The 11,180-nt window shown below is 41.9% G+C and overlaps 1 non-coding gene across 1 annotated transcript; it reads right to left on the reverse strand.

The window, feature by feature from the left end:
* Positions 1–7,037: 7,037 nt before the first annotated feature.
* LOC112089452 lies at positions 7,038–7,143 on the reverse strand. The gene has a single exon (XR_002901090.1). It is a non-coding gene; the product is annotated as a small nucleolar RNA R71 (small nucleolar RNA).
* Between the last annotated feature and the right edge of the window lie 4,037 nt (positions 7,144–11,180).

An 11,180-nucleotide genomic window follows, 5' to 3' on the forward strand; every position in this document is an offset into this window, starting at 1 on the left:
TTTAGGACATCACACTTTCAAGCCCACTAAGATTTCTTTAGTACTAGCTGATCGTTCCGTTAGACAACCTGTAGGTATCTTGGTAGATGTTCCCGTCGAAATCGAAAAATGTTCCATACCAACCGATTTTGTAGTTCTAGAACTAGAAAAAGAACCTAAGGATCCACTTATTCTTGGAAGACCATTATTATTTACATCCGGAGACATAATCAATGTTCCTGAAGGAAAAATCGACCTTCATCTATCCGGTTCAGTTATGCAGTTTGACATGAACAAAAGTTTCGATAAACCAACTTTGGATGGCAAAATTTGTTGGGTTGATGAGTTAGACGGAATTATTGAGGAAGTCTATGAAGATCTGATTCTAGATGACCCTTTAAGTGTCACGCTTTCGCCCACAAAAGATGAAAGCAATTTCCTTGAAGAAATTTCGAGTGAATGCGCATGTATGCTTGATAAGTCCGAAACTTATAGGAAACCTCTACACTATCTAGATCTTAAGGACCAAACAAACCTTCCCACACCTCCTAAAGACACTGCTGCAGCAATTAATGATCCTTGGAGCGAGCTTAAAGCCCCTAAAGTCGAGCTTAAACCTCTTCCCGTCGGACTTAAGTACGCTTTCCTTGGACCAAATTCTACTTATCCTGTCAAAATAAACTCTGGTTTGACAGAAGAATAAACCACAACGCTGTTGACTGAGCTGAGAAAGCATAGAAAAGCCTTAGGATATTCACTTGATGACATACCTGGAATCTCTCCAGATCTTTGTATGCACAAGATTAATCTAGAGGATAATGCTAAAAACTCAATCAAAAGTCAAAGGAGACTAAACCCTAATCTCATGGATGTTGTCAAGAAGGAGATTATGAAGCTTTTAGAAGCTGGAATAATCTTTCCTATCTCAGATAGCACTTGGGTTAGCCCAGTTCATGTTGTTCCGAAGAAAGGAGGAGTCACTGTCATTAGAAATGATGAAATGATCGCTACAAGAACAGTAACTGGACATCGTATGTGCATCGATTACCGGAAACTGAATGCAGCAACTAGGAAAGATCATTTTTCACTTCCATTCATAGATCAAATGCTAGAAAGATTAGCTAATCACCCCTACTATTGCTTTCTTGATGGATACTCCGGATTTTTCCAAATTCCTATTCGACCGGAGGATCAAGAAAAGACATTCACTTGTCCATATGGCACGTTCGCTTACAGACGTATGCCTTTTGGATTGTGTAATGCACCTGCTACTTTCCAGCGGTGCATGATGTCGATCTTCACAGATTTTATTGAGGATTTCACGGAAATGTTCATGGACGATTTCTCTGTCTATGGATCTTCTTTTGAAAAATGCTTAGCCAATCTTGGTAAAGTTTTGCAAAGATGTGAAGATAAGCACTTAGTATTAAATTGGGAAAAATTTCACTTCATGGTACTAGACGGAATCGTGCTTGGGCACAGAATTTCCGGAAAAGGTATTGAAGTTGACAAAGCCTAAACCGCTTCAAAGATCTTACAAGCAGGTTTTTGGTGGCCTACTTTGTTCAAAGATACTCAAGCTTATACCAAGCTTATATATCGCGATGCGATAAATGCCAAAAGATGGGCAACATAAGCAAAAGGAGTGAGATGCCTCAAAATTTTATTCTCGAAGTCGAAATTTTCGATGTCTGGGGAATAGATTTTATGGGACCCTTTCCTACTTCTTTTGGAAACCAATACATCTTAGTAGCAGTAGACTACGTCTCTAAGTGGGTTGAAGCAGTCGCTAGCCCCACAAATGATGCAAAAGTTGTCATGAAGCTGTTTAAATCTGTTATATTCCCGCGTTTTGGAGTTCCTAGAATTGTGATAAGCAACGGAGGATCGCACTTCATCAACAGAGTTTTCGAGAATCTTCTTAGAAAGAATGGAGTTACACATAAAGTTGCTTCTCCATACCATCCCCAAACCAGCGGTCAAGTAGAGATCTCAAACAGAGAAATCAAGTCGATTTTGCAGAAAACAACTGCAGTTCATCGCAAGGATTGGTCTACAAAGCTTGACGATGCATTATGGGCATATCGAACAGCATTCAAGACACCATTAGGAACGACACCATTCAACCTAGTTTATGGAAAAGCATGTCACCTTCCAGTAGAACTCGAGTATAAAACGCAATGGGCTATCAAGGAGATGAACATGAACCTGAAAACAGCTGGAGAAAGAAGACTACTTCAACTTCATGAGTTAGAAGAAATCCGACACAATGCTTATGAAAACTCGAAGATCTACAAGGAGAAGACTAAAGCATATCATGATAAGAAGATTATTCATAGAACTTTTGCTCCTAACGATAAGGTACTTCTTTTCAATTCTCGTTTTAAGCTTTTTCCAGGAAAATTACGTTCAAGATGGTCAGGACCCTTCACGATAAAGGAAGTGAAGCCATACGGAGCCATAGTCCTGTGGGACAGAACCGGAAACTCATTTAGAGTGAATGGACAACGTGTAAAGCCATATCTGGCTGAAGAAACCGAAGACGAAAGATAAGTGATGTTTTTGATTGATCCATCATCGGCCAATGATGAGATCAAGGAGAGTCACGACCCCGGTTAAGTCTAATCGAGCAACAATGTCAAGCTAATGACTTGAAACAAGCGCGTAGTGGGAGGCAACCCACTTGGTATTTTATCTATTTCCCTTTGACCTTTATTTTCTATTTCCATTGCTTTGTTTCTGTTTCATTTAATTTCAGGTTTTCAATAAGGAAGAATAAATAAAAAAGACGAGCAGCACTCTCCAGCACGATAAGTTCACTAAAACATTTCAACATTTCTATTTTCTTTACCATTCTTTCCAAGATTTATCACACTGAGGACAGTGTGAAATAAGTTTGGGGGAGGATGTTCATCTGTTACTAATAAAATTTGATTTGTTTTGAGTTTGTTTTGGACACATAAAATTTTTCAAAATGTTTTTCAAAAATTGTATTCAAAAATGTTTTTCAAAAAGTTTTCAAACCAGGAACACAGTAAACATTACTATGAGGAATTAGACCAGTGTGCTTCTACGCTATTTTCTCGTTTTTTGCTTTTTTGTGATTTAGGCCTAGACTAGGCGGTAGCTAAGTACTTGCATTACGAAATCCCACCAGAGGACTTCTATTCATGGAGATTCTTTCTGACAGGATATACTAGCTCATTTTATTTGGACTTAATTTTGACTTAATTCTCTCATTAAAGCGTTAAATCAGGGAAACGAATCATACATTCAGGACTCCTTTATCCTTTTACCACTCTTTGTTGATCCTGAATGGCTAGTTTATCTTTAGCTAGTTCCCCACCGAACCTAACCTCTTTCAAACCACATGCATTCTTGTTTTTCATTGTTCTATATGCAGATATGTGCAAAAACGTCGGAGAGAAAGAGGATCAACGCGGTTTTCAGTCACTGAAGACGGAGATCTGCGATTTCATTGGAATGATTCAACAAAAGGAGAAAATTCAGTTTGCATTGGAAAAACTTCAAAATCTTGGTACAATTTCGTCTGTTACACTCTCTCTTTATAAAAAGTTATTTCCTCTTTCGAAAAAAAAAAATCCGAAAAAGAAAAGAAAAATATGAAGGGAGAGGAAATTAAAACCTTAGAGAGTCTAGGAGGATCGAATTTTATACTTGAGGCAAGCTTGAATTGAATTTATGGAGTTTTGGAGATTATCTTTATGATTCCTGCAAAAGATCTAAGTCTGGGGGAACAGCTGTTTCCAACAAAGGAGGAAGATTATGTGATATGTTCATAATTGCATCATTTAGGTTGCATAATTCATTCTAAACCATGTTTTATTCCATGCATTTTAGGTCCTTAGAGTTTGTTTTAGAACTTAGGAGATGCATTAGGTCCCAATAAGTCTTTGCATGTTTTGAGTGTTTATCAGGTGTATTTGGAGCTGAAAAGATGAATCTAGGAGGTCGAAAGGTGATCAAAGCTTGAAAAGTGGTAAAATTGGGTTTAAGGAGGTTCTCGGCCATTCTCGCTGACCAGGAAGGTTTTTTCTCGGCCATTCTCGCGTACCAGGAAGGATTTTATCGGCCATTTTTACGTACCGCGGGTAGACTTTATCGGCCAAAACGCGTACCGGCTATTGAATCTCTCGGCCAAAATCTCCGGGTGCAGACACATTTCCGAAATCGCCTGTCCGGGGAACCTTCCGGTCCGATTCAGATGTCGGGTGCTTCATAGAAGTTGGAGAGGATTGGATCACGGTTTCATAGCAAGTAGAATTATGGAATTCGGACGCGTGAGCAGAGAGTTAAGCTCGTCGGAAGAAACCCCTATCTCGCTGCTGTTTTGGACCAAGCCGATAAGCTCTGAAGAATGCGAAGGACGGTGTACTTACAGGCCGATTCAGTTTCTGGGGCCTTCATGAGAATCAGAGACATTTGAGTCTTTTTCCAGAACGTCCGAGATCATAAAATTCGGAGCTATGAGCAGGAAGATACGGTCTCCGGAATGGACACATGTTTAGACGCCTCTCTCTGTTTGTATAAATGCACTGCAAAGATGTGCCCTCCAGGAAGCCTTCCACTTCCCAAGCACCGAAGCGTCCTTCAGAAAAGTTGGAGATAAATTCGTCCTCTGTCTTCTGCAACCAAAATAACTCAGTTCGGACAAGTTTCGTGGAAGTTACACTCTCCGGAATGCGAAGTGGTCCAAGCTGCTCTGAATGCTGCGAGATGGTCTTGCGACTTGGTTAACCCGCAGGCCTGAAGATGAATGCCTGAAAGCTGATGCTGCGAGTTGAGAAGTGCGGGTAAGCTATCACTGGATGAGGTCTGAAGCTCCCGAGCAAGAGAAATGCTAAGTCCACAATCGTTCGACTTAGGCATGCGAGTTAGCCGCGCCTGGAACTAAGCTGCACGATCACTCGCAAATCACTCCGACTTGAGCCTGCGACCTAGGTGCAATGGAAACCAACCCGCACATATGCACATTCCCCAGAAACCGCCTTGGACCTGCGAGTTGAAGAAGAAGAAGATCAAGCCGCAGCAACACTCGCAAAACACTCCTACTTGGGCGTGCGGCTAAGACAAGCGATTTAAGTCTCACAAGCAGCATTCTTCATCTACTGCGACTTGGGCATGCTACCTGGGAGACACTGGACCAACCCGCAGGATTCCTACTTTATCCATTAAAGCCGGGTCAGGACCCGGTTTGTTCCGGGCTGACCCGGTTCGTTTTTAGAGAGGTATAAATACTTTTTAGGGTTTTTCTGAAAAAACTAAGCTTTATTCCCTTTGTCTCTTGCCTCTTTTGTGAAAAAGACTCCACCAAGAAGAGAAATATCGATTTTTGGCCTTTTGATCAAGAGAGTTTAAGAGATCTTTGAGTTTTAAAGCTGCTTTCTTCTTAATCTATCATCTCCATCTCCATTTCTCATCATTAATCATGCTAATCTTCTCTACTTGCAAAGGTTTAAGAGAGATTGGTATGTTTAGTGAGTAGTCACCTTAGTGAGGTTCTAGATGTGTAGGTTAGGGTGCTAAGGTGTTAGATTAGGAGTGCTTAGGGCTAGATTCATTGATTCATCTCTCTAAACAGCTGTTCTCTATGCTAGATCCTTGCATATCACTTGAGATCTAGATTCTGGGAATTTCATGCACGAAAAGTGTTTGATGAAATTTCTGAAAGAGCTGTATTAGAGGTTTAAGCATTTTCTGCATGATGATGTATTGTTATTTGCTTGAATGATCATTAAGAACTGTTTATTAATGCATATTGATTCATATTTCACAAATGGGAATTTGGTTTGAAAATGGATTAGTATAGGGGTTAATACCTTCATGAGAGGATTAACCTAGATTAGAGTTCTTAATCATTTGAATCATGTCTCATCATTGTCATTAGCATTTATAGTTTAGCACCAAAGCACCCTAACCAACTATCATGTTTAGAATCTCATGCCTCCATCATATCATATTCACATCATTTGTCATTGTCATTAGTCTTTAATCCTGTTTAAGTTTGTAGTTGTCATTAGTTACCCAAAATCACTCTTGTTTGCTTCAAGAACAAACAAAAGACTAATGCTCCGACAAGTTGGCAACGGAGATAAACCCCCTTGTACTACAAGACAGGGGATTGATAACCTCTATAAAGAGCCTTGAAAACTCTTAGTTATCAATTGGCGCCGTTGCCAAATTGTGGTTTGTTTAGCATTAAGCTATGATCTGTTCTTGAGATCAAGTGCTTACTTTCTTGTTTTTACTGATTACTTTCAAGTTCTGTTTGTGATTTCAGGTGTATGAACACCAGGTCTAGATCAAGAAGCTGTGGTCCACCTTTCCCTCTCAACGACAATATCAATCTTTTGGTACCAAGGAGGAGAAGGGACAGACGTGGTAGACAGATTGATCAGGCTGAGATGGCAGAACAAGGAGATCACGTGGTAGACATAGAACAACCAGTTCATGAGCAACAGGCTCAAGGTAATGGAGCTGGAAAAGGAGTTGGTCAAGGGCTGAATCAGGGTAATGTTCATCAGGAACAGGTGCACCACCAACAAGCTTATGTCCACCAGGGACAAGCTCAAGCTCATCAACAGAGGCATCAGGCCAATGTTCAGCAAAGACAACAGGTGCACCACCAACCCCAACCTTTCCAACACCAACAAAGAAGATATGAGCAACCCCAAGTCTATGTTGGAGAGAATGACAGGGCCAATGCTCATCAGTATGGAGCTGGAATTCAGGCACCACCTGTGCAAAACAACAACTTTGAAGTGAAGGCATCATTGCTGAATATGGTGCAAAACTCAAAGTTCCATGGGTTAGCAATGGAAGACCCCTTGGAACACTTGGACCATTTTGATAAAGTGTGTGATCTGACAAAGATAAATGGAGTTTCTGAGGACAGCTTCAAGCTAAGCCTATTCCCATTCAGTCTTGGTGACAAAGCTCATCAATGGGAGAAGAATCTTCCAAGAGGCTCCATTCAAACCTGGGAACAATGCAAGCAAGCCTTCTTATCTAAGTTCTTCTCCACCTCAAGAACTGCAAAACTGAGGAACCAAATCTCTAGCTTCACTCAGCACAGCAATGAGAGTTTGGTGAAGCATATGAGAGATTCAGGAGCTACACAAACCAATGCCCACACCATGGGTTTAGTGAGGCTTATCTTCTCAGCACACTTTATAGAGGAGCTCTTCCCAAGATTAGAAACCAGCTGGATACTGCTTCCAATGGGAATTTTCTGGGCAAAGAGATACATGCTGCTTTAGAGCTAGTGGAGAACTTAGCACTGAGCAATGATACTTATGGTGAAGACTATGACAGATCAAATAGGTCTGAAGGTTCAAGCTCAGAACAGAGGCTCACTAGGGAAGTTAAGGAGTTGAGAAATGAATTAGACAAGTTGAAGTTGGTAAATCACAAGCCAATGCATTTTGTTGGAGAGTATGAGGAACCATCTCAAATCTTTGAGAACATAAGTGAAGAGGGTCTCACCCAAGAGGAACTTAACTACATTGGGAATCAGAGGTTCCAGAGATATCAGTATGGTAATGCCAATCCAAACCTTTCTTACAGGAACACCAATGTAGCTAACCCACAAGACTAGGTCTATCCCAATTCTCAAGCTCCACAGAACTTTGTTCCCAAGAACAACTTTCAAGGATCTTTTCAACCAAAGAATCAGTTTGCTCAGAATCAAGGTTTTGGTCAGCAACAACAACCATTTCAGGGTCCTAGTTTCAGTACACAGCAGAAAAAGGCACCACCAGGGTTTGGTCCACCACAGTTCCAACAGCAAGCGCCTGTTCAACAACAGTTTCAGCCACCAACGGTTCAACAGCAGCCACAGATGGGTACTGATATGGTTGGCATTCTGCAACAACTATTTCAAGGTCAACAGATTTTTGCAAGCCAGAATGCAGCCATGCAGCAGGAAATCAAGGAACTGAAGCAGAACCAGGCCTCAAGCTCCAGGAACCAAGGTCACCTACCTGGAAAACCAGAACCCAAACCCAAGGAATATGCCAAGACCATTACACTGAGGAGTGGAAAATAGTTGCCTGGTATTGAGAACAACAATGTGATAATTGGGGACAATGATCAAACTGAGGGGGAGGCAGCCTTAAAAGATGATCAAGTTGCTGAGAAACCAAGGACAGAAAAGGGTAAAGAGGTAGCAAAGGAACCAGAACCAGAAAAGACATATGTGCCACCACCTCCATACCAACCCAAGCTCCCATTTCCAAGGAGATTTAAGAAGCAACTAGTGGACAAGGCAAGAGCTGTATTTGAGAAGGCACTCAATGAGACACCACTCACAATGCCTCTCATTGATGCATTCTTAATGATGCCAAAGATGGGGAAGTTCTTGAAGGATGCCATTTTGAACAAGGCAAAAGAGCTTCAAGGCATGGTGGTACTAAGTCATGAATGCAGTGCTGTCATTCAGAAGAAGTCCATTCCAAGGAAGTTAACTGATCCAGGGAGTTTCACACTCCCTTGTGCCATTGGACCTCTTCTATTCTCTGGATGTCTTTGTGATCTAGGAGCATCAGTCAGCTTGATGCCATTCTCCATAGCAAAGAAGCTGGGCTTTAGAGTCTTCAAACCTGCAAGGATCTTTCTTATCCTTGCAGATAGATCAGTTAGATTGCCTGTTGGTATGTTGGAAGATCTATCTGTCAAGATTGGTGGTTTTGAGGTTCCAACAGATTTTGTTGTGCTGGAAATGGATGAGGAACCAGTAGATCCTCTTATCTTGGGCAGGCCATTCTTAGCCACTGCAGGAGCTATAATTGATGTGAGAGGTGGGATAATAGAGCTTCAACTTGGGTCTGAAAAGCTCAAGTTTGATGTGAAGGAGATGATGAAGAAACCCACCATTGAAGGTCAATGTTTCTATGTGGAGACAATGGATCAGTTGGCTGATGAGTTGCTTGAGGAGCTGAACACTGAGGATCCTCTTCAAGCTGCTCTAACTCAAGAACAAGGAGACAATGGGCTCCTAGCTGAAGCAAGTGAAGGGTATAAGCTGTATTTGGACAATGCAAGAGAGCTGGGTCCTGAGACAAGGTTTTTGGAACTGGAACAAAGTGACTCTGAGGTCTTGGCTATCAAAGGATCAGACACCAGCCAAAGCAGCCTGGACCAGGATTGGAATGAGGCTGATGCACCCCCTGTTGAGCTTAAGCCTCTACCAACAGGGCTCAGGTATGCTTTCTTGGGCTTAAACTCCACATATCCAGTAATCATCAATGATAGCCTATTAGAGGATCAAGAGAGTGCATTGCTTAGTGAGATAAGAAAGTTCAGGAGAGCCATAGGATATTCTTTGGCTGATATTAGAGGGATCTCTCCTGACATTTGCACCCACAGGATCCACCTAGAGGACCAATCTATGTCCTCTATTGAGCATCAACGACGACTTAACCCCAACCTTAAGGAAGTGGTTAAGAAGGAGATACTAAACCTTCTTGAGGCAGGGATAATTTACCCAATCTCTGACTCAAGATGGGTGTCTCCTGTTCATGTTGTACCCAAGAAGGGTGGGATCAGAGTGGTTAAAAACGAGAAGGATGAGCTTATAGCTACTAGAACTGTCACAGGACACAGAATGTGTATAGACTATAGAAAGCTCAATGCAGCCTCTAGGAAGGATCATTTTCATTTACCTTTCATTGATCAGATGTTAGAGAGGCTTGCAAACCACCCATTCTTTTGTTTTCTCGATGGGTACTCGGGGTTCTTCCAAATTCCCATAGACCCCCGGGATCAAGAGAAAACAACATTCACATGCCCTTATGGCACATTTGCATACAGGCGAATGCCTTTTGGTCTCTGTAATGCACCGGCCACTTTTCAAAGATGTATGATGCACATTTTCTCTGACATTATTGAAGAGAAGGTGGAGGTGTTCATGGATGATTTCAGTGTCTATGGCTCCTCCTTCTCGGATTGTCTCTCTAATTTGTCACAGGTCTTGGAGAGATGTGAGCAGCATAGCTTGGTGTTGAACTGGGAGAAGTGCCACTTCATGGTGCAGGAAGGAATAGTTCTTGGGCACAAGATATCTGAGAAGGGTATTGAGGTTGACAGAGCAAAGGTAGAAGTAATGCTGAACCTGCAAACCCCCACTTCAGTCAAAGGGATAAGGAGTTTCCTTGGGCATGCAGGGTTTTACAGAAGATTTATCAAAGACTTCTCAAGAATTGCCAGGCCCTTGACAAGACTGTTGTATAAAGAAGTGGATTTCATCTTTGATGCTGAATGTGAAGAGGCCTTCAAGTTGATCAAGGAGGCATTGGTTAGTGCACCAATAGTTCAGGCACCAGACTGGTCCCTTCCTTTTGAGGTCATGACAGATGCATCTGATTTTGCTGTTGGAGCAGTACTTGGGCAAAATAAAGACAAGAAGCTACATGTCATCTACTAAGCCAGTAGAACACTTGACTCTGCACAAGAGAAGTATGCTACTACTGAGAAGGAAATGCTGGCAATTGTCTTTGCCTTTGATAAATTCAGAAGCTACCTGGTGGGATCAAAAGTCATTGTATACACCGATCATGCAGCCCTCAGGTATCTGATGACCAAGAAAGATGCCAAGCCAAGACTGTTAAGATGGGTTCTTCTACTCCAAGAGTTTGATATGGAAGTGCAGGACAAAAAGGGGATAGAAAATGGAGCTGCAGACCATTTTTCTAGGCTGAGGATTGACTCTGAAGTGCCTCTTAATGACAGTCTTCCTGAGGAATCACTGATGGTGCTCCATTCTTATTTGGAGTTTGAAGAAGTGGAGAGCATTCAAGAGAGAAGGATGCCCTGGTTTGCTGATATTGTGAATTATCTTGCATGTGGGGTGGAGCCTCCTGAATTAGATGCTTACAAAAGGAAGAAGTTCTTCAGAGATGTCCAGAGATACCATTGGGATGAGCCCTACCTCTATGTCCTAAACAAAGATCAGCTGTATAGAAGGTGTCTTGCTGAGGAGGAGATGCAACCTGTGTTGCAAGAGTGTCATGGTTCAGCTTTTGGAGGTCACATGGGAGCATTCAAGACTGTGGCAAAGGTTCGTCAGAGTAGGTTTTGGTGGCCCACAATGTTCAAAGATGCTCAGTTAGTGGTTTCACCATGTGATGCCTGTCAAAGGCATGGAAACATATCAAAGAGGAGTGAGATGCCTCAAAACCCCA

The sequence above is a fragment of the Eutrema salsugineum genome, unplaced genomic scaffold (assembly GCF_000478725.1).
Source record: "Eutrema salsugineum unplaced genomic scaffold, Eutsalg1_0 scaffold_12, whole genome shotgun sequence".
NCBI lineage: Eukaryota > Viridiplantae > Streptophyta > Magnoliopsida > Brassicales > Brassicaceae > Eutrema > Eutrema salsugineum.